We start from the raw sequence: 27,735 nt of genomic DNA on the forward strand, positions 1-27,735 counted from the left end.
TTATTTGCACCAGAGTGCAGTGCTTTATTTGCACCAGAGTGCAGTGCTTTCTTTGCACCAGAGTGCAGTGCTTTTTTTGTACCAGAGTGCAGTGCTTTATTTGCACCAGAGTGCAGTGCTTTATTTGCACCAGAGTGCGGTGCTTTCTTTGTACCAGAGTGCAGTGCTTTATTTGCACCAGAGTGCAATGCTTTATTAGTACCATGCTGCACTGTTATCATTTATGATTGTCCTGTTTATAGAACAGTGCAGTTCTGTCATTAATGATTGTCTTGTTTATACCATTGTGCAGTGCTTTATTTATACCAGACTGCAGTGCTATCCTTTATGATTATCCTGTTTATACAATAATTCAGTGTTGTCATTGTTGTTGATTGCTCTGTTTATACCAGAGAGCAGTGCTGTCATTTATGATTGTCCTGTTTATACCAGAGAGCAGTGTTGTCATTTATGATTGTCTGGTTTATACCAGGGTGCAGTGCTTTATTTATAGCCGAGTGCAGTGCTATCGCTTATGATTGTCCTGTTTATACCAGAGTGCAGTGCTTTCTTTGTACCAGAGTGCAGTGATTTATTTGTACCAGAGTGCAGTGCTTTATTTGCACCAGAGTGCAGTGCTTTATTTGCACCAGAGTGCAGTGCTTTATTTGCACCAGAGTGCAGTGCTTTATTTGCACTAGAGTGCAGTGCTTTCTTTGTACCAGAGTGCAGTGCTTTTTTGTACCAGAGTGCAGTGCTTTATTTGCACCAGAGTGGAGTGCTTTATTTGCACCCGAGTGCAGTGCTTTCTTTGTACCAGAGTGCAGTGCTTTATTTTCACCAGAGTGCAGTGCTTTATTTGTACCATGCTGCACTGTCATCATTTATGATTGTCCTGTTTATACCAGCCGGCAGTGCTTTTGTTTGTACCAGAGGGCAGTGTTTTATTTGCACCAGAGTGCAGTGCCTAATTTGCACCAGCGTGCAGTGCTTTCTTTGTACCAGAGTGCAGTGCTTTATTTGCACCAGAGTGCAGTGCTTTATTTGTACCAGAGTGCAGTGCTTTATTTGCACCAAAGAGCAGTGCTTTATTTGTACCATGCTGCACTGTTATCATTTATGATTGTCTTGTTTATACCACAGGTCAGTGCTTTATTTGCACCAGAGGGAAGTGCTTTCTTTGTACCAGAGTGCAGTGCTTTCTTTGTCCCATGCTGCAGTGTTATCATTTATGATTGTCCTATTTATACAAGTATGCAGTGTTATCATTTATGTTGTCCTGTTTATAGAACAGTGCAGTTCTGTCATTAATGATTGTCTTGTTTATACCATCGTGCAGTGCGTTTATTTATACCAGTCTGCAGTGCTATCCTTTATGATTATCCTGTTTATACAATAATTCAGTGTTGTCATTGTTGTTGATTGCTCTGTTTATACCAGAGAGCAGTGCTGTCTTTTATGATTGTCCTGTTTATACCAGAGAGCAGTGCTGTCATTTATGATTGTCTGGTTTATACCAGAGTGCAGTGCTTTATTTATAGCCGAGTGCAGTGCTATCGCTTATGATTGTCCTGTTCATACCAGGGTGCAGTGCTTTATTTATAGCCGAGTGCAGTGCTATCGCTTATGATTGTCCTGTTTATACCAGAGTGCAGTGCTTTATTTATAGCCGAGTGCAGTGCTATCGCTTATGATTGTCCTGTTTATACCAGAGTGCAGTGCTTTATTTATAGCCGAGTGCAGTGCTATCGCTTATGATTGTCCTGTTTATACCAGGGTGCAGTGCTTTATTTATAGCCGAGTGCAGTGCTATCGCTTATGATTGTCCTGTTTATACCAGGGTGCAGTGCTTTATTTATAGCCGAGTGCAGTGCTATCGCTTATGATTGTCCTGTTTATACCAGGGTGCAGTGCTTTATTTATAGCCGAATGCAGTGCTATCGCTTATGATTGTCCTGTTTATACCAGGGTGCAGTGCTTTATTTATAGCCGAGTGCAGTGCTATCGCTTATGATTGTCCTGTTTATACCAGGGTGCAGTGCTTTATTTATAGCCGAGTGCAGTGCTATCGCTTATGATTGTCCTGCTTATACCAGGGTGCAGTGCTTTATTTATAGCCGAGTGCAGTGCTATCGCTTATGATTGTCCTGTTTATACCAGAGTGCAGTGCTTTATTTATAGCCGAGTGCAGTGCTATCGCTTATGATTGTCCTGTTTATACCAGAGTGCAGTGCTTTATTTATAGCCGAGTGCAGTGCTATCGCTTATGATTGTCCTGTTTATACCAGGGTGCAGTGCTTTATTTATAGCCGAGTGCAGTGCTATCGCTTATGATTGTCCTGTTTATACCAGGGTGCAGTGCTTTATTTATAGCCGAGTGCAGTGCTATCGCTTATGATTGTCCTGTTTATACCAGGGTGCAGTGCTTTATTTATAGCCGAGTGCAGTGCTATCGCTTATGATTGTCCTGTTTATACCAGGGTGCAGTGCTTTATTTATAGCCGAATGCAGTGCTATCGCTTATGATTGTCCTGTTTATACCAGGGTGCAGTGCTTTATTTATAGCCGAGTGCAGTGCTATCGCTTATGATTGTCCTGTTTATACCAGGGTGCAGTGCTTTATTTATAGCCGAGTGCAGTGCTATCGCTTATGATTGTCCTGCTTATACCAGGGTGCAGTGCTTTATTTATAGCCGAGTGCAGTGCTATCGCTTATGATTGTCCTGTTTATACCAGAGTGCAGTGCTTTATTTATAGCCGAGTGCAGTGCTATCGCTTATGATTGTCCTGTTTATACCAGAGTGCAGTGCTTTATTTATAGCCGAGTGCAGTGCTATCGCTTATGATTGTCCTGTTTATACCAGGGTGCAGTGCTTTATTTATAGCCGAGTGCAGTGCTATCGCTTATGATTGTCCTGTTTATACCAGGGTGCAGTGCTTTATTTATAGCCGAGTGCAGTGCTATCGCTTATGATTGTCCTGTTTATACCAGGGTGCAGTGCTTTATTTATAGCCGAGTGCAGTGCTATCGCTTATGATTGTCCTGTTTATACCAGGGTGCAGTGCTTTATTTATAGCCGAGTGCAGTGCTATCGCTTATGATTGTCCTGTTTATACCAGGGTGCAGTGCTTTATTTATAGCCGAGTGCAGTGCTATCGCTTATGATTGTCCTGCTTATACCAGGGTGCAGTGCTTTATTTATAGCCGAGTGCAGTGCTATCGCTTATGATTGTTCTGTTTATACCAGAGTGCAGTGCTTTATTTATAGCCGAGTGGAGTGCTATTGCTTATGATTGTCCTGTTTATACAACAATGCAGTGTTATCATTTATGATTGTCCTGTTTATACCAGGGTGCAGTGCTTTATTTATAGCCGAGTGCAGTGCTATCGCTTATGATTGTCCTGTTTATACCAGGGAGCAGTGCTTTATTTATAGCCGAGTGCAGTGCTATCGCTTATGATTGTCCTGTTTATACCAGGGTGCAGTGCTTTATTTATAGCCGAGTGCAGTGCTATCGCTTATGATTGTCCTGTTTATACCAGGGTGCAGTGCTTTTTTATAGCCGAGTGCAGTGCTATTGCTTATGATTGTCCTGTTTATAACAGAGTGCAGTGCTTTATTTATAGCCGAGTGCAGTGCTATCGCTTATGATTGTCCTGTTTATACCAGAGTGCAGTGCTTTATTTATAGCCGAGTGCAGTGCTATCGCTTATGATTGTCCTGTTTTTACCAGAGTGCAATGCTTTATTTATAGCCGAGTGCAGTGCTATCGCTTATGATTGTCCTGTTTATACCAGAGTGCAGTGCTTTATTTGTAGCCGAGTGCAGTGCTATCGCTTATGATTGTCCTGTTTATACCAGGGTGCAGTGCTTTATTTATAGCCGAGTGCAGTGCTATCGCTTATGATTGTCCTGTTTATACCAGGGTGCAGTGCTTTATTTATAGCCGAGTGCAGTGCTATCGCTTATGATTGTCCTGTTTATACCAGGGTGCAGTGCTTTATTTATAGCCGAGTGCAGTGCTATCGCTTATGATTGTCCTGTTTATACCAGAGTGCAGTGCTTTATTTGTACCAGGGTGCAGTGCTTTATTTGTAGCAGAGTGCAGTGCTATCACTTATGATTGTCCTGTTTATACCAGGGTGCAGTGCTTTATTTATAGCCGAGTGCAGTGCTATCGCTTATGATTGTCCTGTTTATACCAGGGTGCAGTGCTTTATTTATAGCCGAGTGCAGTGCTATCGCTTATGATTGTCCTGTTTATACCAGGGTGCAGTGCTTTATTTATAGCCGAGTGCAGTGCTATCGCTTATGTTTGTCCTGTTTATACCAGGGTGCAGTGCTTTATTTATTGCCGAGTGCAGTGCTATCGCTTAGGATTGTCCTGTTTATACCAGAGTGCAGAGCTTTATTGATAGCCGAGTGCAGTGCTATCGCTTATGATTGTCCTGTTTATACCAGAGTGCAGAGCTTTATTGATAGCCGAGTGCAGTGCTATCGCTTATGATTGTCCTGTTTATACCAGGGTGCAGTGCTTTATTTATGGCCGAGTGCAGTGCTATCGCTTATGATTGTCCTGTTTATACCAGGGTGCAGTGCTTTATTTATAGCCGAGTGCAGTGCTATCGCTTATGATTGTCCTGTTTATACCAGGGTGCAGTGCTTTTTTATAGCCGAGTGCAGTGCTATTGCTTATGATTGTCCTGTTTATAACAGAGTGCAGTGCTTTATTTATAGCCGAGTGCAGTGCTATCGCTTATGATTGTCCTGTTTATACCAGAGTGCAGTGCTTTATTTATAGCCGAGTGCAGTGCTATCGCTTATGATTGTCCTGTTTTTACCAGAGTGCAATGCTTTATTTATAGCCGAGTGCAGTGCTATCGCTTATGATTGTCCTGTTTATACCAGAGTGCAGTGCTTTATTTGTAGCCGAGTGCAGTGCTATCGCTTATGATTGTCCTGTTTATACCAGGGTGCAGTGCTTTATTTATAGCCGAGTGCAGTGCTATCGCTTATGATTGTCCTGTTTATACCAGGGTGCAGTGCTTTATTTATAGCCGAGTGCAGTGCTATCGCTTATGATTGTCCTGTTTATACCAGGGTGCAGTGCTTTATTTATAGCCGAGTGCAGTGCTATCGCTTATGATTGTCCTGTTTATACCAGAGTGCAGTGCTTTATTTGTACCAGGGTGCAGTGCTTTATTTGTAGCAGAGTGCAGTGCTATCGCTTATGATTGTCCTGTTTATACCAGGGTGCAGTGCTTTATTTATAGCCGAGTGCAGTGCTATCGCTTATGATTGTCCTGTTTATACCAGGGTGCAGTGCTTTATTTATAGCCGAGTGCAGTGCTATCGCTTATGATTGTCCTGTTTATACCAGGGTGCAGTACTTTATTTATAGCCGAGTGCAGTGCTATCGCTTATGATTGTCCTGTTTATACCAGGGTGCAGTGCTTTATTTATAGCCGAGTGCAGTGCTATCGCTTAGGATTGTCCTGTTTATACCAGAGTGCAGAGCTTTATTGATAGCCGAGTGCAGTGCTATCGCTTATGATTGTCCTGTTTATACCAGAGTGCAGAGCTTTATTGATAGCCGAGTGCAGTGCTATCGCTTATGATTGTCCTGTTTATACCAGGGTGCAGTGCTTTATTTATGGCCGAGTGCAGTGCTATCGCTTATGATTGTCCTGTTTATACCAGGGTGCAGTGCTTTATTTATAGCCGAGTGCAGTGCTATCGCTTATGATTGTCCTGTTTATACCAGGGTGCAGTGCTTTATTTGTAGCAGGGTGCAGTGCTATCGCTTATGATTGTCCTGTTTATACCAGGGTGCAGTTCTTTATTTGTAGCAGGGTGCAGTGCTATCGCTTATGATTGTCCTGTTTATACCAGAGTGCAGAGCTTTATTGATAGCCGAGTGCAGTGCTATCGCTTAGGATTGTCCTGTTTATACCAGGGTGCAGTGCTTTATTTGTAGCCGAGTGCAGTGCTATCGCTTATGATTGTCCTGTTTATACCAGAGTGCAGAGCTTTATTGATAGCCGAGTGCAGTGCTATCGCTTATGATTGTCCTGTTTATACCAGGGTGCAGTGCTTTATTTATAGCCGAGTGCAGTGCTATCGCTTATGATTGTCCTGTTTATACCAGGGTGCAGTGCTTTATTTATAGCCGAGTGCAGTGCTATCGCTTATAATTGTCCTGTTTAAACCAGGGTGCAGTGCTTTATTTGTAGCCGAGTGCAGTGCTATAGCTTATGATTGTCCTGTTTATACCAGAGTGCAGTGCTTTATTTATAGCAGAGTGCAGTGCTATCGCTTATGATTGTCCTGTTTATACCAGAGTGCAGAGCTTTATTGATAGCCGAGTGCAGTGCTATCGCTTATGATTGTCCTGTTTATACCAGGGTGCAGTGCTTTATTTATGGCCGAGTGCAGTGCTATCGCTTATGATTGTCCTGTTTATACCAGGGTGCAGTGCTTTATTTATAGCCGAGTGCAGTGCTATCGCTTATGATTGTCCTGTTTATACCAGGGTGCAGTGCTTTATTTGTAGCAGGGTGCAGTGCTATCGCTTATGATTGTCCTGTTTATACCAGGGTGCAGTGCTTTATTTGTAGCAGGGTGCAGTGCTATCGCTTATGATTGTCCTGTTTATACCAGAGTGCAGAGCTTTATTGATAGCCGAGTGCAGTGCTATCGCTTATGATTGTCCTGTTTATACCAGGGTGCAGTGCTTTATTTGTAGCCGAGTGCAGTGCTATCGCTTATGATTGTCCTGTTTATACCAGAGTGCAGTGCTTTATTGATAGCCGAGTGCAGTGCTATCGCTTATGATTGTCCTGTTTATACCAGGGTGCAGTGCTTTATTTGTAGCCGAGTGCAGTGCTATAGCTTATGATTGTCCTGTTTATACCAGAGTGCAGTGCTTTATTTATAGCAGAGTGCAGTGCTATCGCTTATGATTGTCCTGTTTATACCAGAGTGCAGAGCTTTATTGATAGCCGAGTGCAGTGCTATCGCTTATGATTGTCCTGTTTATACCAGGGTGCAGTGCTTTATTTATGGCCAAGTGCAGTGCTATCGCTTATGATTGTCCTGTTTATACCAGGGTGCCGTGCTTTATTTATAGCCGAGTGCAGTGCTATCGCTTATGATTGTCCTGTTTATACCAGGGTGCAGTGCTTTATTTATAGCCGAGTGCAGTGCTATAGCTTATGATTGTCCTGTTTATAACAGAGTGCAGTGCTTTATTTATAGCAGAGTGCAGTGCTATCGCTTATGATTGTCCTGTTTATACCAGAGTGCAGAGCTTTATTGATAGCCGAGTGCAGTGCTATCGCTTATGATTGTCCTGTTTATACCAGGGTGCAGTGCTTTATTTATGGCCGAGTGCAGTGCTATCGCTTATGATTGTCCTGTTTATACCAGGGTGCCGTGCTTTATTTATAGCCGAGTGCAGTGCTATCGCTTATGATTGTCCTGTTTATAACAGAGTGCAGTGCTTTATTTGTAGCCGAGTGCAGTGCTATTGCTTATGATTGTCCTGTTTATAACAGAGTGCAGTGCTTTATTTGTAGCCGAGTGCAGTGCTATTGCTTATGATTGTCCTGTTTATACCAGGGTGCAGTGCTTTTTTATAGCCGAGTGCAGTGCTATCGCTTATAATTGTCCTGTTTATACCAGAGTGCAGTGCTTTATTTGTAGCAGGGTGCAGTGCTATCGCTTATGATTGTCCTGTTTATACCAGAGTGCAGTGCTTTATTTGTAGCCGAGTGCAGTGCTATCGCTTATAATTGTCCTGTTTATACCAGAGTGCAGTGCTTTATTTGTAGCCGAGTGCAGTGCTATCGCTTATGATTGTCCTGTTTATACCAGGGTGCAGTGCTTTATTTGTAGCCGGGTGCAGTGCTATCGCTTATGATTGTCCTGTTTATTCCAGGTTTGGGGCTGTTCTTTTTTTTCCAGTGGACACTCGGTCATTCTCTCGACCAGAGCGCAGTGCTGTCTCAGTGCCTTTAGCTCTTCACTCTCCCCCACATCCTACCTCTGTCTCGTCTCTGCCCCGCGGTCCCTCTGCCCCCCCCCCCCCTCTCCCCTCCCCCGCCCCCTCCTGTAATCCCCGCGCCTGGGCTGGCTTGTAATTCGAGCACTGGGGGGTCAGGCACACGCTGACAGCACCTGACGCTGCCACTGAAGCCCAGACAGCGTGACGCAGAGGGACCTCTCTTTCCAGGAAGGCTTTCAGATGTGGGTGTGGGGAGGGGGCTTCTCTGTGGGGTTCTTGGGGGGCGGGGGAGGGTGGGGGCTCATTCCAGGAACAGCCAGGCTTCCCCTACAGTAGAATGTTGATGTGGCCACAGCTCTCGCACGGCTCCGAGTCACTTGTGATCCAACCCCGAGGATAATTTATGAGCCAAGAAGCAAAGGGGCCACCGGGTTCCTGAGAGGGGTCAGAACACTGTGCTTATTGTGGGGTATGTTATCATTTTCATCCTCGGCCAGAACACGCTTCTGCTTTTCAGTGCTGTGACCCCCACGTGTCCGTCTGATTTACTTTCCAGGTGCGGACATTGCCGCCCTCTCTGGCGACCACGAGACAAGATGTTTGGCTCATCCAAAAATGGCAAAAAAGCGGCTTCTCGAGCAGTATTTACTGATTGCGTCATTTCCTCACAGACAAAAAGAGGGGAAAGGAATGTCGCACCATAGAAGGCCACAAAAAACAAAAAAACTCGCACTAGTGCAAACACGCACAATATTACGGCATTCGCACCTTTTCCACCAAGGCCAGTAGGGGTCAGGGTTCAGATGGCACGTGCGTGTATCCTGCACAGGCTGCTGTTACCAGCAGCTTTTATACTGAAAGGAACAGCGGGGAGTACTGTCTGCATAACGGAAGTGACGCAGGGTCATACTAACGGTTCGGGGGGTTCTGAGCAAAAAATATGTTAGGGGCCCCACCGGGAACAGCCTTCAATTTTGTATTCATTTGTTGTTTATTTAAGCGCTATGTTGCCTAAATATACTGAATTATACTACATTTTTTTTGCTTCTAGCTCCACGTGCACGCGCAGTTGAAATGCCGTCGCAAGAGCTGGCTGGACATTTTACAATGGCCCAGTTGTGTATGTGGTTGTTAAAGTGGCGCCAGTGAGGTGAAATCTTTGACCAGACATGAACACATGGGTAAACATTATGAAATAATGAAGGAAGTAATACTATAAAAAAAAAGTGCTGCATTATGCCGTTTAACCTGCCTATTCTTGGCACATAATTACATCAAACCTTCTATACATTCTTTGGTGCTCACCGGCTGCATAATACTAGCGGCCCTGCTTAAAGCTCAAGAAACAAACCTACACAGAAGGCGGCTAGAAAGAAGTGCTCTCTCCAAGGGGGGCCCTGGCAGCCCTTGTGGGCCCTCTGCAATTGCCCGCTTTGCCCAGGCCTTAACACGTCTGTGCACTTTCTGGCTCCCTTCAGAGGACAGTGGCATCTGAGGGCATCTCTCTGGCTAGCCACTCATGACACCGCAGAGGGGACAAGTGGTACCACAGCACCCATGTGCAGGCGCATCAGGTGGGTAAGCCAAGCGTGCACAGAGGTGCAATGATGGAGTTAAAGGTCTAAGTGGAGTGAAACAGGAAGAGGGTCTCTAAAAGAGGCGTGGCCAAGAATGCCAAACCTTCTTTACTTGAACCGAGCCAGATCCACCACAGAGGCCATCAGCGCTCCTCTCCGGGCCACCACAGACGCCATCGGCTCTCCTCTCCAGACCACCACAGACGCCATCAGCTGTCTCCAGACCACCACAGAGGCCATCAGCTCTCGTCTCCGGACCACGACAGAGTCCATCAGTGCTCCTCTACGGACCGCCACAGAGGCCATCAGCTCTTCTTGCTAGACCACCACAGAGGCCATCAGCTCTCCTCCCCGGACCACCACAGAGGCCATCAGCTCTCCTCCCCGGACCACCACAGAGGCCGTCAGCTCCCCTCTATGGACCACCAGAGGCCATCAGCGCTCCTCTCTGGCCAACCACAGAGGCCATCAGCTCTACTCTCCGGACCACCACAGAGGCCATCAGCGCTCCTCTCGGGACCACCACAGAGCCCATCAGCTCTCCTCGCTAGACCACCACAGAGACCATCAGCGCTCCTCTCCGGACCACCAGAGAGGCCATCAGCTCTCCTGTCTGGACCACCACAGAGCCCATACGATCTCTCCAGACCACCACAGAGGCCATTAGCTCTCCTCTCTGGACCACCACAGCGGCCATCAGCGCTCCTCTCCGGACTACCATAGAGGCCATTAGCGCTCCTCTCCGGACAACCACAGAGGCCATCAGCTCTCTCCGGAACACCACAGAGGCCATCAGCTCTCCTCTCCGGACCACCACAGAGGTCATCGGCGCTCCTCTCCGGACCACCACAGAGGACATCAGCTCTCCTCTCCGGACCACTACAGAGGCCGTCAGTTCTCCTCTATGGACCACCACAGAGGCCATCAGCGCTCCTCTCCGGACCACCACAGAGGCCATTAGCGATCCTCTCCGGACCACCACAGAGCCCATCAGCCCTTCTCGCTAGACCACCACAGAGGCCTTCAGCTCTCCTCTCTGGACCACCGCAGAGGCAATCAGCTCTTCTCTATGGACCACCACAGAGGCCATCAGCGCTCCTCTCTGGCCAACCACAGAGGCCATCAGCTCTCCTCTCCGGACCACCACAGAGGCCATCAGCGCTCCTCTCGGGACCACCACAGAGCCCATCAGCTCTCCTCGCTAGACCACCACAGGGACCATCAGCGCTTGTCTCCAGACCACCACAGAGGCCATCAGCTCTCCTGTCTGGACCACCACAGAGCCCATCAGATCTCTCCGGACCACCACAGAGGCCATTAGCTCTCCTCTCCGGACCACCACAGAGGCCATCAGCGCTCCTCTCCGGACTACCATAGAGGCCATTAGCGCTCCTCTCCGGACCACCACAGAGGCCATCAGCTCTCTCCGGGTCCCCACAGAGGCCATCAGCTCTCCTCTCCGAACCACCATAGAGGCCATCAGCGCTCCTCTCCGGACCACCACAGAGGCCATCAGCTCTCCTCTCTGGACCCACACAGAGGCCATCAGCGATCCTCTCCGGACCACCACAGAGCCTATCAACCCTTCTCGCTAGACCACCACAGAGGCCATCAGAGCTCCTCTCCGGACCACCACAGAGGCCTTCAGCTCTCCTCTCCAGACCACTACGGAGGCTGTCAGCTCTCCTCTATGGACCACCACAGAGGCCATCAGCTCTCCTCTCCGGACCACCACAGAGGCCGTCAACTCTTCTCTATGGACCACCACAGAAGCCATCAGCGCTCCTCTCCGGCCAACCACAGAGACCATCAGCTCTCCTCTCCGGACCACCACAGAGGCCATCAGCGCTCCTCTCGGGACCACCACAGAGCCCATCAGCTCTCCTCGCTAAACCACCACAGAGACCATCAGCACTTGTCTCCGGCCCACCACAGAGGCCATCAGCTCTCCTGTCTGGACCACCACAGAGCCCATCAGATCTCTCCGGACCACCACAGAGGCCATTAGCTCTCCTCTCCGGACCTCCACAGAGGCCAACACTGCTCCTCTCCGGACTACCATAGAGGCCATTAGCGCTACTCTCCGGACCACCACAGAGGCCATCAGCTCTCTCCGGACCCCCACAGAGGCTATCAGCTCTCCTCTCCATACCACCACAGAGGCCATCAGCGCTCCTCTCCGGACCACCACAGAGGCCATCAGCTCTCCTCTCTGGACCCACACAGAGGCCATCAGCTCTCCTCTCCGGACCACCACAGAGGCCATCAGCTCTCCTGTCCGGACCACCACAGAGGCCATCAGAGCTCCTCTCCGGACCACCACAGAGGCCTTCAGCTCTCCTCTCCGGACCACTACAGAGGCGTCAGCTTTCCTCTATGGACCACCACAGAGGCCATCAGCTCTCCTCTCCGGACCACCACAGAGGCCATCAGCTCTCCTCTCCGGACCACCACAGAGGCCATCAGCGCTCCTCTCCGGACTACCATAAAGGCCATTAGCGCTGCTCTCCAGACCACCACAGAGGCCATCAGCTCTCCTCTCCGGATCCCCATAGAGGCCATCAGCTCTCCTCTCCGGACCACCACAGAGACCATCAGCGCTCCTCTCTGGACCACCACAGAGGCCATCAGCTCTCCTCTCTGGACCCACACAGAGGCCATCAGCTCTCCTCGTTAGACCACCACAGAGGCCATCAGCGCTCCTCTCCGGGCCACCACAGAGTCATCAGCTCTTCTCGCTAGACCACCACAGAGGCCATCAGCTCTCCTCTCTGAACCACCACAGAGGCCATCAGCGCTCCTCTCCGGACCACCACAGAGGCCATCAGATCTCCACTCTGGACCACCACAGAGGCCATCAGCGTTCCTCTCCAGACCACCACAGAGGCCATCTACTCTCATCTCTGGACCACCACAGAGGCCATCAGCGATCCTCTCTGGACCACCACAGAGGCCATTAGCTCTCCTCTCCAGACCGTCACAGAAGCCATCAGCGCTCCTCTCCGGACCACCACAGAGCCCATCAGTCCTCCTCTCTGGACCACCACAGAGCCCATCAGCTCTTCTTGCTAGACCACCACAGAGGCCATCAGAGCTCCTCTCCGGACCACCACAGAGGCCATCAGCTCTCCTCTCTGGACCTCGACAGAGGCCGTCAGCTCTCCTCTATGGACCACCAAAGAGGCCATCAGCGCTCCTCTCCAGCCAACCACAGAGGCCATCAGCTCTCCTCTCCGGACCACCACAGAGGCCATCAGCGCTCCTCTCGGGACCACAACAGGGCCCATCAGCTCTCCTCGCTAGACCACCACAGAGACCATCAGCGCTCCTCTCCGCACCACCACAGAGGCCATCAGCTCTCCTGTCTGGACCACCACAGAGCCCATCAGATCTCTCCGGACCACCACAGAGGCCATTAGCTCTCCTCTCCGGACCACCACAGCGGCCATCAGCGCTCCTCTCCAGACTACCATAGAGGCCATCAGCTCTCTCCGGACCACCACAGAGGCCATCAGCTCTCCTCTCCGGACCACCACAGAGGTCATCAGCGCTCCTCTCCGCACCACCACAGAGGCCATCAGCTCTCCTCTCCGGACCACTACAGAGGCCGTCAGTTCTCCTCTATGGACCACCACAGAGGCCATCAGCTCTCCTCTCCGGACAACCACATAGGACATCAGCTCTCCTCTCTGGACCACCACAGAGCCCATCAGTGCTTCTCTCCAGACCACCACAGAGGCCATCAGCGCTCCTCTCTCGACCACCACAGAGCCCATCAGCTCTCTCCAGACCACCACAGACGCCATCGGCTCTCCTCTCCAGACCACCACAGAGGCCATCAGAGCTCCTCTCCAGACCACCACAGACGCCATCGGCTCTACTCTCCAGACCACCACAGAGCCCATCAGTCCTCCTCTCTGGACCACCACAGAGCCCATCAGCTCTTCTTGCTAGACCACCACAGAGGCCATCAGAGCTCCTCTCCGGACCACCACAGAGGCCATCAGCTCTCCTCTCTGGACCTCGACAGAGGCCGTCAGCTCTCCTCTATGGACCACCAAAGAGGCCATCAGCGCTCCTCTCCAGCCAACCACAGAGGCCATCAGCTCTCCTCTCCGGACCACCACAGAGGCCATCAGCGCTCCTCTCGGGACCACAACAGAGCCCATCAGCTCTCCTCGCTAGACCACCACAGAGACCATCAGCGCTCCTCTCCGGACCACAACAGAGGCCATCAGCTCTCCTGTCTGGACCACCACAGAGCCCATCAGCTCTCTCCGGACCCCCACAGAGGCCATCAGCTCTCCTCTCCGGACCACCACAGAGGTCATCAGCGCTCCTCTCCGCACCACCACAGAGGCCATCAGCTCTCCTCTCCGGACCACTACAGAGGCCGTCAGTTCTCCTCTATGGACCACCACAGAGGCCATCAGCTCTCCTCTCCGGACAACCACATAGGACATCAGCTCTCCTCTCTGGACCACCACAGAGCCCATCAGTGCTTCTCTCCAGACCACCACAGAGGCCATCAGCGCTCCTCTCTCGACCACCACAGAGCCCATCAGCTCTCTCCAGACCACCACAGACGCCATCGGCTCTCCTCTCCAGACCACCACAGAGGCCATCAGAGCTCCTCTCCAGACCACCACAGACGCCATCGGCTCTACTCTCCAGACCACCACAGAGGCCATCAGCGCTCCTCTCTGGACCACCACAGAGGCCATCAGCGCTCCTCTCTGGACCACCGCAGAGGCCATCAGTGCTCCTCTCCAGACCACCACAGAGGCCATCAGCGCTCCTCTCTCGACCACCACAGAGCCCATCAGCTCTCTCCAGACCACCACAGACGCCATCGGCTCTCCTCTCCAGACCACCACAGACGCCATCGGCTCTACTCTCCAGACCACCACAGAGGCCATCAGCGCTCCTCTCTGGACCACCACAGAGGCCATCAGTGCTCCTCTCCGGACCACCACAGAGGCCATCAGCTTTCCTCTCCGGACCACCACAGCGGCCATCAGCTCTCTCCAGACCACCACAGAGGCCATCAGCGCTCCTCTGCAGACCACCACAGACGCCATCAGCTGTCCTCTCCAGAACACCACAGAGGCCATCAGCTCTCTCCAGACCACTGCAGAGGCCATCAGCGCTCCTCTCCGGACCACCACAGAGGCCATCAGCTCTCCTCTCCGGACCACCACAGAGGCCATCAGCTCTCTCCAGACCACCACAGAGGCCATCAGCGCTCCTCTGCAGACCACCAAAGACGCCATCAGCTCTCCTCTCCAGAACACAACAGAGGCCATCAGCTCTCCTCTCCAGACCACCAAAGAACCCATCAGCGCTCTTCTCCAGACCACCACAGCGGCGTTCAGCGCTCCTCTCTGGACCCTATCATCTAGGAAAACGGCGATATCCACACTATCTCTGGAACATTTATCGCCTGGGCGATGCCCGTTGTTGATAACGCGCTAACCGGGCGATAAATTCCAGAGATAGCTGGCGATAAGTATGCAAGCGCTAAGCACGCTTTGCGATACTTATCGCCGTACCTTGATAATATGCCCCTGAGGTTTTCAGTTGGCAGAGTATTCACCCTGTCCAAGCAGGAGCCACAATCCAAGTCAGAAATAATCAGTCAGATACACACCATAGAGTAACCTGTGCTTACCCTTTGGTAGCTTGGCACAGAGCAGTCAGATTTAACTTAAGAGGCAATGTGTGAAGTACTTGAGCAACTCTTTAATTACAGTAACACAATGAAAACACCACAAATAGACTCCGCACTGAGGTACAAAATTAGTATACTCTTTACTGAATAAGACAATGCCAAAACGACAAAGTTCCAATTTGTACTTTTCAAGTTATGACTTTAAAAGCATACAAGTAAACCCAGTGCTTAAGCACCACTCTCGATCTTAAGGTTATTGGCGGCCACGCTCGATTGGGGGGGGACGGCCCACATCTGAGGATGGAATGTCAATAGTTACTTCCTCACAATACTGGGGCCAAAACAGTGCTCAAAGAGGCACTAGGTGAAAGTTTTGCATGGGTTCCTCAGGACAGGGGTACTCAGGGAAGCTCAGCCTCCCACTAGCTCGCAGTCTGCCACGAGGACCTTGCAGGTGGGATTCACAACAGTACCTTTTCTCTGGAAGGGAAGGCGGTGCAGCGACAGGCTGTGCTGGTCTGTCCTCGCATAGTCAAGACAGATTCGGTGGTCTGATGGCAAGAAAAGGAACACAGAGGCAGCAATATCTCTGTAGGCTGGGCCCCTCACCTTGGCAGTTTCAGCGAATTTCTGACAAGAAAACGCAGCATGGGTTTCCGTTTCCCAGGCTGAAGCCGCCCTGATGTCGCCAGTAAACTCTGCATTGCCCAGGCAATGCATCTACAAGTAATGTGGCTAGCTCATTCGGCATCCACTGTCTTGCAGCACGAGGCAGAGATGAAGCACCAATCCTTAGCAAAATAATGGCTCAGTCCTTTATAAAGCAAAGCGCTCGATCTTTCACAAGACACTCTGGTGCTGTCAGAACTCCAAAGTTACAGATAAGTTTAATAGCGCATCGAAGGGTCAAAGCCTTCACTCCCCGTGCTATGGAAGATACATGGATGGAGCTAACTCGGAAATGGCACCTAAAAAAGGCCACCGGAATCGAGTAGCTGTTAGCGTTCTAGTGTCTAGTAGAGAAGGCGCTGGAATTCCAGGTGAGGCTCGCGCTGCTTGTGAACTGCGCACTTCACCGAGAATTCCAGGGAGTCAGGAGCGTACTTCAGAGTGCGATAGCAAAAGTCATAGTGTTTGTTTTTTCTGAGAGAATATCATTATCAGGGCAGAGAAAGGCATTCCGGAGCCTGCTGGTTACGAGTTCGCAAACCCGAGTTCAAAGAAGTTAGCGGTTGTGAGGAGAGCGGCAGGTCTCCGTGTTGTGAGGCATTAGTACTGTGTGGAGAGAGAGAGAGAAGCAGCGTCGCACCGAAGCATCTGAAATAGAAGAAGAAAACGAAGCTAAGTTATCAAAAGCGTAATTTACAATCTGTGAATAGAAATACATCTGCTGATAACAAATAAGTAACAAACTTACTGTGGAGAAAAACGGCATTTCTGTAACCCAGCACAGAAATCAAGTGCTAAATCGGCAAGACCTGTAACAATGAAGTGGTTGTTAGAATTACAGGTTAGAGGAACATAAGCAAGGTGTAAATAGTTAAAACACGAGAACAATACTTACCAGAGAGATAAAAGACATCAGTTGGTAGCTGGGAAAACCGAGAGCAATAAAATAAAACCTAAAAGAAAGAGGAGAGAAAATACATTATAAACAGATGATTAATTACCAATAGGAAAAGACCTTAAACACAGTAAGTAGAATTCTAATGGAATACAATAATACAGAGTCAAAGGGAGAGTAGAGGTCCTTAACAAATAAATGTAAATATATTGCAGGTGTGCTAAAAAGAAAGAAACTGCAAATAGAGGCTGACAGCAAGGAAGATTAAAGTAGAAGAGAATAACAGAAAATAGAGAAGTAAGTAAACATACACAGGGAGAAGCACGAAGAGGATAAGCCTTGGATTGAAGTTGTCTTTCTATTGCAGATAAAGAATTCAGTTAAGGAATAAAAGAGCACACACAGAAAAGACTACATAGAAATAGAAGAGGAGCTGTGTTCTGGGATTAGCAGGGTAAGGAAGCGAGATAACAGGGTTTAAAGAATAAGACAGGCTTAAGGATAAAAGAGTTTATGATAACATTAACTCTTGTCTACAGGTTTACCTCATCAACAACAGAAGTCAGCAGGATGGACTACTGAAGAAACCAGCCAGAACAGTCTCTTCTCTCTTTTGTTATTTTATCCACTTTTCCCCCTTCCCCCATGAAAGCCTCTCTAGAGACTTGTTACAATAAGCTCTAGGTTGCTGTCGGGGTGGATTCGGGAGCCAGCATCTCTGTTCCTGTGTAGTAGCGTACAGTAACTTAAGTCTGACAGAGTAAAGTGCCCAAGTTGCATTTTACACCCGAACAGAGATGGCTGAGGGAATAGACTTACAAGGGTTAGGAACCATTAGATACCATACAAAAAGAGTTAAGTGCAGTCCAAGAGGAAAACCAGAGCCTTAGAGTAGAAGTAGTAAACTCCAGAAAAGAGACCGCAGAATTGGCGCAAAGGTTTAGACAACCTTTTGGTTCTGGGTCGGACGCTCAAGCCTCATTACCAGAAGGGACTAATAGAATGACTACTCAGGTGATTCACTCCCTCTCACCCGTCATTCCATTAGCGGCACCAGAGCGTTTTAGTGGGGATCCACAGAAGGCTCAAATATTCATTACGCAGTATTCGTTACATTTCATGTGCCGCCCTTCCATTTTTCCTGATGCTCAATCTCGAGTAGCCTTCGTGTTGTCATACTTAAGTGGGGATGCAGCGTCCTTGTCTTTGCCTCTGATTTCGAAGGACGATCCCATATTGCGGCATTATGAGAACTTCAAAGAAGAGTTTCTTCGAATATTTGACAGAAGGCGGATATCCCAAGCCGTAGACAATGAGCTACTTGACCTGAAACAGGGGAATCGCGATGTGGTCTCTTATTTGGCTCAATTCAGTAAACTAGTGGTGGAAACCAACTGGCCTGAGAGTAAGAGAGCGGCGGTGTTCTATCGTGGTTTAAAGGATGAGTTAAAAGATGCATTGGCTGGAAGCCCCAATAGACCCACAGAAATCTCAGCGTTGGTAGACTTGGTGTTGGAAATCGATTTCCGTCAAGGGGAAAGAAAAGGTGGAAAAAGAAAAGAATTCAAGTCGGTGGTTCCAAGATTTGATCGAGTCAGGTCGAAAGGAGGACGAAGTTATGAAGGTCAGCAGAGCATAGAACCTATGCAGATTGGTACAATACGGGGTCCTCTTTCCAAAGAAGAGAAGAAAAAAAGAAGAGCCAGCAATCTTTGTATGTTCTGTGGATTGGGAGGCCATTTTGTGCGTGCTTGTCCAAAGAAACCCAAAGGAAGTTTCAAGCCGAAGGAAAACTAAAGGCACCATCTTTTGGAAGAGTTGAACAGATGGATGCGATTCTAGATCAGACTCCAAAAGAACATAGAGTGGCCAATACTCTACAGTCTGCAGCGCCACATCTAATTTTATCGATGGAAATCAGATTCCGACAGGTGACGCTGATTGGAGTCTCAGTGATGATCGACTCGGGAGCCACCGGAAATTTTTGTGACTTAAAGTTTGCAAGCAAGGTGGGAATCGAGGCCATCAAAAAGTCAAAAAGTGAGCCCGTTAGAGCTGTGGATGGAACCAATCTGTCCTCAGGTCCAATAGTCAGCCACACGGAACTAATACATCTGATCTCGAATGACGGACATGAGGAGAAGATCCAGTTTAACTTGATCGATGCCCCCCAATTCCAATTGATCCTTGGACTTCCCTGGCTTACTGAACACATAACCCAACAATCAACTGGAGTACCAGAGCCATTAAGATGGAATCAGATTATTGTTTAGGAAATTGTTTTGAAGGTCAGCAAATGGAGCAAGAGGTTAATCCTGCACATTCGTTGTGTCAGACTGGGGAATCAATTTGTGTAATCCATGTACAAGACATACCAGAGGAATATCAAGATTTTGAAGATGTATTCAACGAAGTCGAAGCTGAACAATTACCACCACACAGACCTTATGATTGTAAAATAGAGATTGAACCAGGTTCAAACCTACCTTGTAGTCGTGTGTATGCCCTTACGGAAAAAGAACACCGTCGCCTAAGGGAATATTTGGATAAGTATCTAGCAAACGGCTTCATTCGTCCCTCGCAGTCCCCAGTCTCCTCGCCCCTATTTTTCGGGCCAAAGAAAGAAGGGGATTTGAGAACTTGTATCGACTACAGAGCCATCAATAAGATTACAAAGAAAAACCGCTATCCATTGCCATTGATATCTGTTTTGTTAGATCAAGTGAAAGGAGCAACAATTTACACAAAGTTGGATTTGAGAGGAGCGTATCATCTGGTAAGAATGAAGGAGGGCGATGAGTGGAAGACAGCTTTCAGAATGAGATTCGGCCTCTTTGCATATAAGGTTATGCCCTATGGGCTATGTAACACTCCAGCAGCCTTCCAACACATCATTAACGATGTATTGAAGGAATTCATCGACCAGTGTGCGATAGTGTACATTGATGACATCCTTATCTACTCTGAGAACAAGGAAAAACATCAGGATCAGGTTAGAGGGGTTTTACAGAAGATGAGAGAAAACAGACTGTTTGTAAAACTAGAGAAGTGGGCTTTCAGTGTCTCTCAGGTTGAATTTTTGGGTTTTGTAATTTCACCAACAGGCATTCTTATGGACCGTAAAAAGATCGAAGCAGTAATAAACTGGAAGTCCCCCGAGAGCGTCAAAGAAGTACAAAGCTTTATTGGCTTTGCCAATTTTTACCGGAGATTCATTAGTGAATTCTCACATAAGATTTTACCACTCACCCGTTTATTAAAGAAAGGGCTCAAATTTGAATGGACAACTGAAGCTGAAGAAGCTTTCCGATCTCTAAAAGAAAGTTTTACGTCAGCCCCAATTCTGCAGCATGCGGATCCGACTGAACCTTTTTATGTGGAGACTGATGCCTCAGACCAGGCCGTTGGAGGAGTTTTGTCTCAACGAAGTAAGCTAACGGGGCAGTTGCATCCAGTCGCCTATAGGTCAAGAAAATTAACCCCGGCGGAAATAAATTATACAATCACAGAGAAGGAGCTATTGGCCGTAAAAGACGCATTCAAGGATTGGAGGCATCATTTAATGGGGGCACGGCATCAAGTTACAGAATACACCGACCACAGAAATTTAACATTTCTGAAGACGGCCAGAACCCTAACACCAAGACAATTGCGATGGTCGCTATACTTTGCTGAATATGATTTCGTCATCACTTATCGGCCAGGAGCCCAGAACGGGAAAGCAGATGCCTTGTCCAGGATTGACACGGAAAATCAAAAGACACCCCTAGGAAATCAATCCATAATCCCTAGTGAAAAAATTGTTGGAGCAATTACTTCAATTGATCTAGAACATGGCATCACAGACGCAATGGATGAAAAGACCTTGGAAGAGTGGGTGAAGAAGGAAGGAAGGGAAGTCCGTAATCAGTTGCCCTACTACCAAGGAGCCCTGCATATTCCCACTAAAGAGTTGCAGCAACAGATCATCAAGGAATGCCATGATGCGAAGTTGGCAGGACATAAGGGGGAAACAAAGACCAGAGAACTGATCCAGCGTCACTATTGGTGGCCCGAAATGTCGAAGAGCATAGAGCAGTATGTCAAGACTTGCGAGATTTGCGCTCAGGGAAAATCCGAAAGGCAGGCCCCAAAAGGTTTACTTATGCCTTTACGCACTCCACCTTATCCTTGGCGCACCATTACATTAGACCTCATTACTGACTTACCCCTTAGTCAGGGCTACAATACCATCTTAGTAGTGGTAGATTCCCTTTCTAAAATGGCTCATCTCACAGCTCTGAAGGGAGTGCCAACGGCTAAGCAGTTGGCGACTCATTTTAGTGCTCAAATAGTGAAAATACATGGGATCCCTAAAATAGTAATCACTGATAGAGATCCACAGTTTATTTCCCACTTTGGGAAATCTTTCATGGAAGGGTTGGGTACAGAAGTCCGTTTTTCCACCAGTTATCATCCAGAAACTGACGGTCAAACCGAAAGGGTGAATCAAGAACTTGAACAGTATTTGAGATTGTTTCTTTTGAAACGAGAAGGAAATTGGTCGGACTATTTATGGGCTGCAGAGTTTGCCCATAATAATGCAAAAAATGTTTCCACTGGGTTTTCCCCCTTCTTTATGAATTATGGAAGACATCCAAACTCAACCCTCAGGCAAACAGAAATCTCAGTTCCAGCAGTGGAGGAGATCGTAACACAGTTAGAACAGGTGCATAAGACTGCAATTGAAAATCTTAAACTAGCTAAAGAAAAGTATAAGACTTATGCCGACAGAAAGAGATGAGTAGGACCTCCATTGGAAATAGGAGATAAGGTTTGGTTAAGTACCATGAATTTGAGACTAAAAGGAAATCGGAAGTTCCAACCGAGATTTATTGGTCCATATCTGGTAGAGGAAAAAATAAACCCGGTGCCTTATCGAATTCAATTACCACCAAAGTTGAAAATACACCCAGTGTTCCACATATCTCTGTTAAAGAAGGCTCCAGAAAACTTACGAAAAGACCTGCCACCAAAGCCTTTTCAACTAGAGACTGGTACAGAATTTGAAGTCAAAGAAATTCTAGACTCCAAAATGCAAAAAGGGGTGCTATTTTCAAGAATTCCTGTCATGCGAGGGGAAGAAAACGGTAACCAGCGAAAACGGACTACATCTCCCAGGATGCTTAGCGGTTGAGAGGTTATGTAAACAGGAGAGCTGTTACATAACTCAAGGAAAACACGCCCTCTAAAGGGAGGAACCGGGAGGTACAACGCTGTCGGATATTGTGTTTACACCGACGTACCTGCTTCGTGAAGAGCAGTGTTCCGGAGTGGTGCTCCAGTAAGGCAAGAACGGAGGTAGGTCGAGTCGTTACTCCCTGGGCCGTGTCTTGCCCCATCGTCACCTGTGAAGGACCCGGAAGCTCTACCGGTCAACCATTGAGCTTCGCTTTTTGACTCGGCTGAGTCAAAGCGCAGTGGCGCTTTTGCTGGTTGGAGTCGTAACTCCCAGCCCGACCAGAGATACAGGGACTGCCAGCTGTAACGCACACCAGGAGGTGTTTGCCGCGTTACAGACTCGGAAGTCCACAGGATCGATCGAGCGGCTGCTCTCGGTTCAGTCTTCTTGCTTTTGATTGGGGTATCGGTGACTGTTAGAAATGAGGGGGCTCTGGTTGACGCAGGTGTGAACCCACAACAAGCAGGGACCCTTTACTTCTTGTCAGGGCGAAGGATGACTCCCCAGAATAACCCCTGCTCACCCTCTAGGTGCGTGGCGCGAGCAGTCTAGGCTAAGTCTCAGGCGTACACGGTTAAGCAAATGCAATTACACATACAGTAAACCCCTTGCATGCACCACAAATGGACACCAATCCGGTAGTATATAAAAATAAGCTTTTATGTAGTTTCAGCAGAGTTAAATACAAGGCCCAGTAACGTTGATCTGATGGGGCCACAATTCTTAGGAATACGGTCAAGTTCTCTTTGTGCGGAAAGTTCTTTAGGCGGGCACAAGGTAACTGTAGGCCTCAGCGCACTTCGTGCGGAGGCAGCGCCCGGGGAGCACACAGCAGATGACAGGGAAATAAGAACGTTGCGGACCCTGGATCCGATGCGAGCTCGCGGTCGAGTTCGTAAGTACAGTACCTTGTTTCTTGACGCAAAGGCGGGTGCGGGATTTCAGCGGCTCTTCGACAGAAGAGCGAGGCGGCGTCCGGGGCTCCCACACTTCACGATGGGGGGTCTGATCTTCAGGCTCACGACAGGAGCGGGGTGTTGCAGGTGGCGGGTGAACAAAGCGGGGCAGCCGGGCACGCCGATGCGTCCGGGCCGTCCGAGGCTTGGAGATGCTCACAAAACGCCGATTCCGGCGGGAGGGTGAAGGTGCACAGCGAGCCTCCACGAGCGAGGTGACGGGGCAGCCCAGCACAGCGTAGGGGGAGCGGCTCCGATCGAGCGAGGCTCTTCCCAAGGCGGGGGCGGCTAAGCAGTCCTGGTCACGGCTCAGGGAGGGACTGGGCACGAGGGTCACAGCTCCGGCGAGGGAAAGGACACCACAGTCCAGCAGCAGGCGAGTGAAGATCAGGTAGAGCCCAATGGTCCTGGGGCTCAGTTCAGGGGGCAAGCTCAGTTCCAAGCCCTTGGAGATCGTTTTGGAAAAGCACAAGTCTTGAAAGTAAAAGTAAAGTAAAAGTCTTCAGCAACAGTTTCTCTTCTCTCCTTTGGCAGCAAGGTCACCACTGCAGGCCAATCCCCCAGGATAGGGACAGTCTTCCTCCTACAGCTTTCCCGGTGCCTCCTCCTCAGGCAGAGATTCTTCTTGGTCAAAAGCGGATCTAGTTTCTTAGGAGCAGGGCTCCTCCATTTATACCACAAATCTTTTGTTCTCCCAGGCCAGGGGGGCCCTTGCCTAGTTCAGTCCGGTTTCTGAGCACTTTGTTTACGTGATGCAGGCTTCTTCTTTCAGAGTGCAGGGCAGAGTCATCAGACGCTCCACAGGGGGTGGAGCCGGCATCGAGGTAGCGGAGCACTGTCCTATTCAGAGCCTAGGAGCACTCCTCCCACCCATCTACCTGTCGATCGTCCTATTCATACCAGGCTACCTAGCCCTGCCCATCTGGGTTCCCCCAGCCCTGTCACTCACACCAGCCAGACATCAGATACACATCACGCAGAGGCGGCTGAGATGGTTAGGCAAGCAAAGGCCAACTTTCTAAAAAGTGACATTTGCAAACCCGGAATATTAAAATAAACCTTGCGAAAAGATGTACCTTATCATTCCGAGTTCAGGCATACTAAACTCGATCTCCTACCATGTTCCCTGGGTCGGTTAGGATCATAGGGTGTAATAATCCAGGCCGCCCATACTGGCCTATGAGAACAGGGTAGCCTTACAGTAGTGAACAACAAAATGGCGGTCATTCACTACCAGGACAGGCCACGCATCTAGGCTTGTCCTACCTCAGGCTCACAATGCACCCTGCCCGTGGGCCTACCAGAGGGGTGACTAACATGCAGCTAAGGGAAGGTTTCGGGGACCGGCAAGTGTGGGCACTTGTCGGTCGGCGCGTCAGTACCAGACTGCACGCAGGCTCTGCGACGGCAGACCTTAGACGTATTTTACCGGCCGCTTCCGTGGGTGGCACAACCCGTGCTGCAAGCCCACCAGCGGCGTTTGCCTTTACATGCCCTGGCGCTCCTGGCGCACTTTACTGGGGTCTGATAGTAAATCAAACAATCCAATCATGGAATCCAACCAACACATACAATTTATAAAGGGAGCACTCGCACCGTGACACTGGTTGGCAGTGGCACAGCGCGCTGAGCGGCCAACACCATAAAATCACATGAGGCACAGCGACAAAAAGAGGAAGGGAGACTCACGCCAAGGTGCCAGGTCTAACACGTGTCCCCTCCAGCTGAAAGGTGGGGAGAACTACCCTACCCCAGGGAGTTCCTCACCACTAAGGCGGAAAAATCTGGACAGACCGTCAGCATTGGCGTGATCTGTACCAGGGCGATGTTCCACCGTGAAATCCATCCCCTGTAGGGAAATGGACCACCTCAACAGCTTTGGATTCTCACCCCTCATATGCATCAACCATCTGAGGGGCCTGTGGTCCGTCTGAACCCGGAAGTGAGACCCAAACAAGTAGGGTCTTAGCTTCTTCCGCGCCCAGACCACAGCAAATGCCTCACGCTCAATAGCACTCCATCTCTGTTCCCGTGGAAGTAACCTCCTGCTAATAAAGGCTACGGGTTGATCTAGGCCCTCCTCATTAATCTGTGAAAGAACAGCCCCCACACCATGCTCTGAAGCGTCTGTCTGAACGATAAACTCTTTGGAGAAGTTGGGAGCCAAGAGCACGGGCGCCGTGCACATAGCAGTTTTCAAGGCCTCAAAAGCTCTCTGACAGGTGTCAGTCCAGATCACCTTCCTGGGCTGCTTCTTCGAAGTCAGCGCTGTCAAGGGGGCAACCAGGTTGCCATACCCCTTGACAAACCTCCTGTAGTACCCGGTGAGACCTAGGAAGGCTCTCACCTCCGTCTGGGTTTTGGGCGCCTCCCAATTCAGGATGGTTTCTATCTTGGGCTGAAGGGGTGCCACCTGGCCACTCCCAACTTGGTGTCCCAAGTACACCACGGAACCCTGCCCGATCTGGCACTTACTCGCCTTGATCGTGAGGCCTGCCTTCCGCAGCGCCATCAACACTTCCCAGAGGTGTCGCAAGTGTTCCTCCCACGTGGAGCTGAACACGGCGATGTCATCCAGGTAGGCTGCACTGAACGAATCCAGCCCAGCCAACACCTGGTTGACCAATCTCTGGAAGGTGGCAGGGGCATTCTTCATCCCAAATGGCATAACCCGGAACTGGTAGTGCCCATCTGGGGTGGAAAATGCTGACCTCTCTTTGGCCCCCTCGGTCAAGGCGATCTGCCAATACCCAGACGTTAGATCAAACGTGCTGAGGTAGTTGGCAGCCCCTAGCCGATCGATGAGCTCATCAGCTCTGGGGAGGGGGTGTGCGTCGGTCCTAGTGACTGAATTGAGTCCTCTGTAGTCCACACAGAACCGGAGTTCGGGTGTGGCTCCCGGCGCTGCAGCCTTTGGGACCAAGACCACGGGGCTGGCCCAAGGACTGCTAGAAGACTCAATTACCCCGAGTGCAAACATCTTGGAGACCTCCTCCTTGATGCATGCCCTCACCCTGTCAGTCACCCTGTAGGCCTTGTGCCGCACAGGTGGACTATCCCCAGTGTCCACATCATGGACGCACCAATCAGTGACCCCAGGGACCAGGGAAAACAGGTCAGAAAACTGTCCCAGCAACTGGCGACAATCATTCTGTTGCTCAGGGGTCAGGGTGGAAGAGAGGATGACACCATCCACTGACCCATCTTGCTCCTTGGCTGACAGGAGGTCCGGAAGAGGTTCGGTCTCCTCTTCCATCCCCGCATCTGTTGCCAAGAGCATGCCCACTTGGGACCTCTCCAAGTGGGGCTTGAGGCGGTTGACATGTAGGACCCGTAAGGGGTTCCTGGGAGTCTTCAGGTCCACCACGTAGGTAACAGGACTCTTTCGCTCCACCACCTCAAAGGGACCGGTCCACTTATCCTGGAGCGCACACGGCTCCACGGGGGCCAAGACCCATACTTTCTGCCCAGGCTGAAGCTCTACCAGAGTGGCATTCTGGTCGTACCACCGCTTCATCTCCTCCTGGCTGGCTTCCAGATTTGCCTCAGCAAGTTGCCTGAAACGCCTAGTCTGATTCCTGAAGGCCAGCATGTAGCTATATACATTCTGGGGAGGTTTCCTGGGAGATTGCTCCCAGCCTTCCTTGACCAGACTTAGAGGTCCTCTGACGGGGTGACCATACAGAAGCTCAAAGGGACTGAACCCCAGAGACTTCTGTGGCACCTCACGGTAAGCGAAGAGAAGGCATGGTAAGAGGACGTCCCACTTGCGCCTCATGGGTCCTTCTAGGCCCATTATCATGCCTTTGAGGGTTCGGTTGAATCTCTCAACCAACCCGTTTCCTTGGGGGTGGTAAGGTGTGGTGAACTTGTAGGTTACACCACACTCTTGCCAAAGAGATTTCATGTACTTGGACATGAAATTGGTACCTCGGTCAGACACCACCTCTAGAGGGAATCCCACTCGGGAGAAAATTCCCATCAGTGCACGTCCCACCACGGGGGCCGTCACTGTCCTCAGAGGAATGGCTTCCGGGTACCGGGTGGCATGGTCCACCAGGACCAGGATGAACCTATTGCCCATCGCTGTCTTGGGGTCCAGTGGCCCTACAATGTCGATCCCCACTCGCTGGAATGGAGTACCGACCACAGGGAATGGCTGGAGTGGAGCCTTCTGCTTCCTTCCACTCTTTCCACTTGCCTGGCAAGTCTGGCATGTCCTGCAGTGAGTATCCGAACTCCTGCGCATTTGGGGCCAATAAAAGTGGGTGACAAGCCTTTCAAAGGTCTTGTCCTGCCCCAAATGCCCTGCCAATGGCACATCGTGAGCCAGCCCCAGTAGGAAGGCTCTGAAGTCCTGGGGTACCACCAGCGCACGGGCTGACCCAGGCTCAGCAACCTTAGGCTCTGTATATAGGAGGTCGTTCTCCCAGTAAATGAAGTGCGATCCCGACTGATCACCTGCGGCCTGGGCTGCAGCCTGCTGCCGCATACCCACGAGAGAAGGGCACTCCTTCTGCGCCTTACAAAAGTCCTCCCTGGTGGGACCCCCTTCCTGCTGCCAATGGGTCAGCTCCGGCAGGTCTCCCAGTTCAGCTATTTGTTCCCCTGTAGGCTCCAGGGCATCCCCCTCAAGGTCTGCTTCCTCCTGGACCGTGGGAACTTCAGGGGCCGGCTTCCCGCGCCCCTTGCCCCTTCTCTCTGAGGCCGGCTCCTGGGCCTCCCTCTCAGGCTCCAGGACCTCTCGAGTACCTTTACTG

Source organism: Triturus cristatus, chromosome 2_1 (assembly GCF_964204655.1).
Source record: "Triturus cristatus chromosome 2_1, aTriCri1.1, whole genome shotgun sequence".
NCBI lineage: Eukaryota > Metazoa > Chordata > Amphibia > Caudata > Salamandridae > Triturus > Triturus cristatus.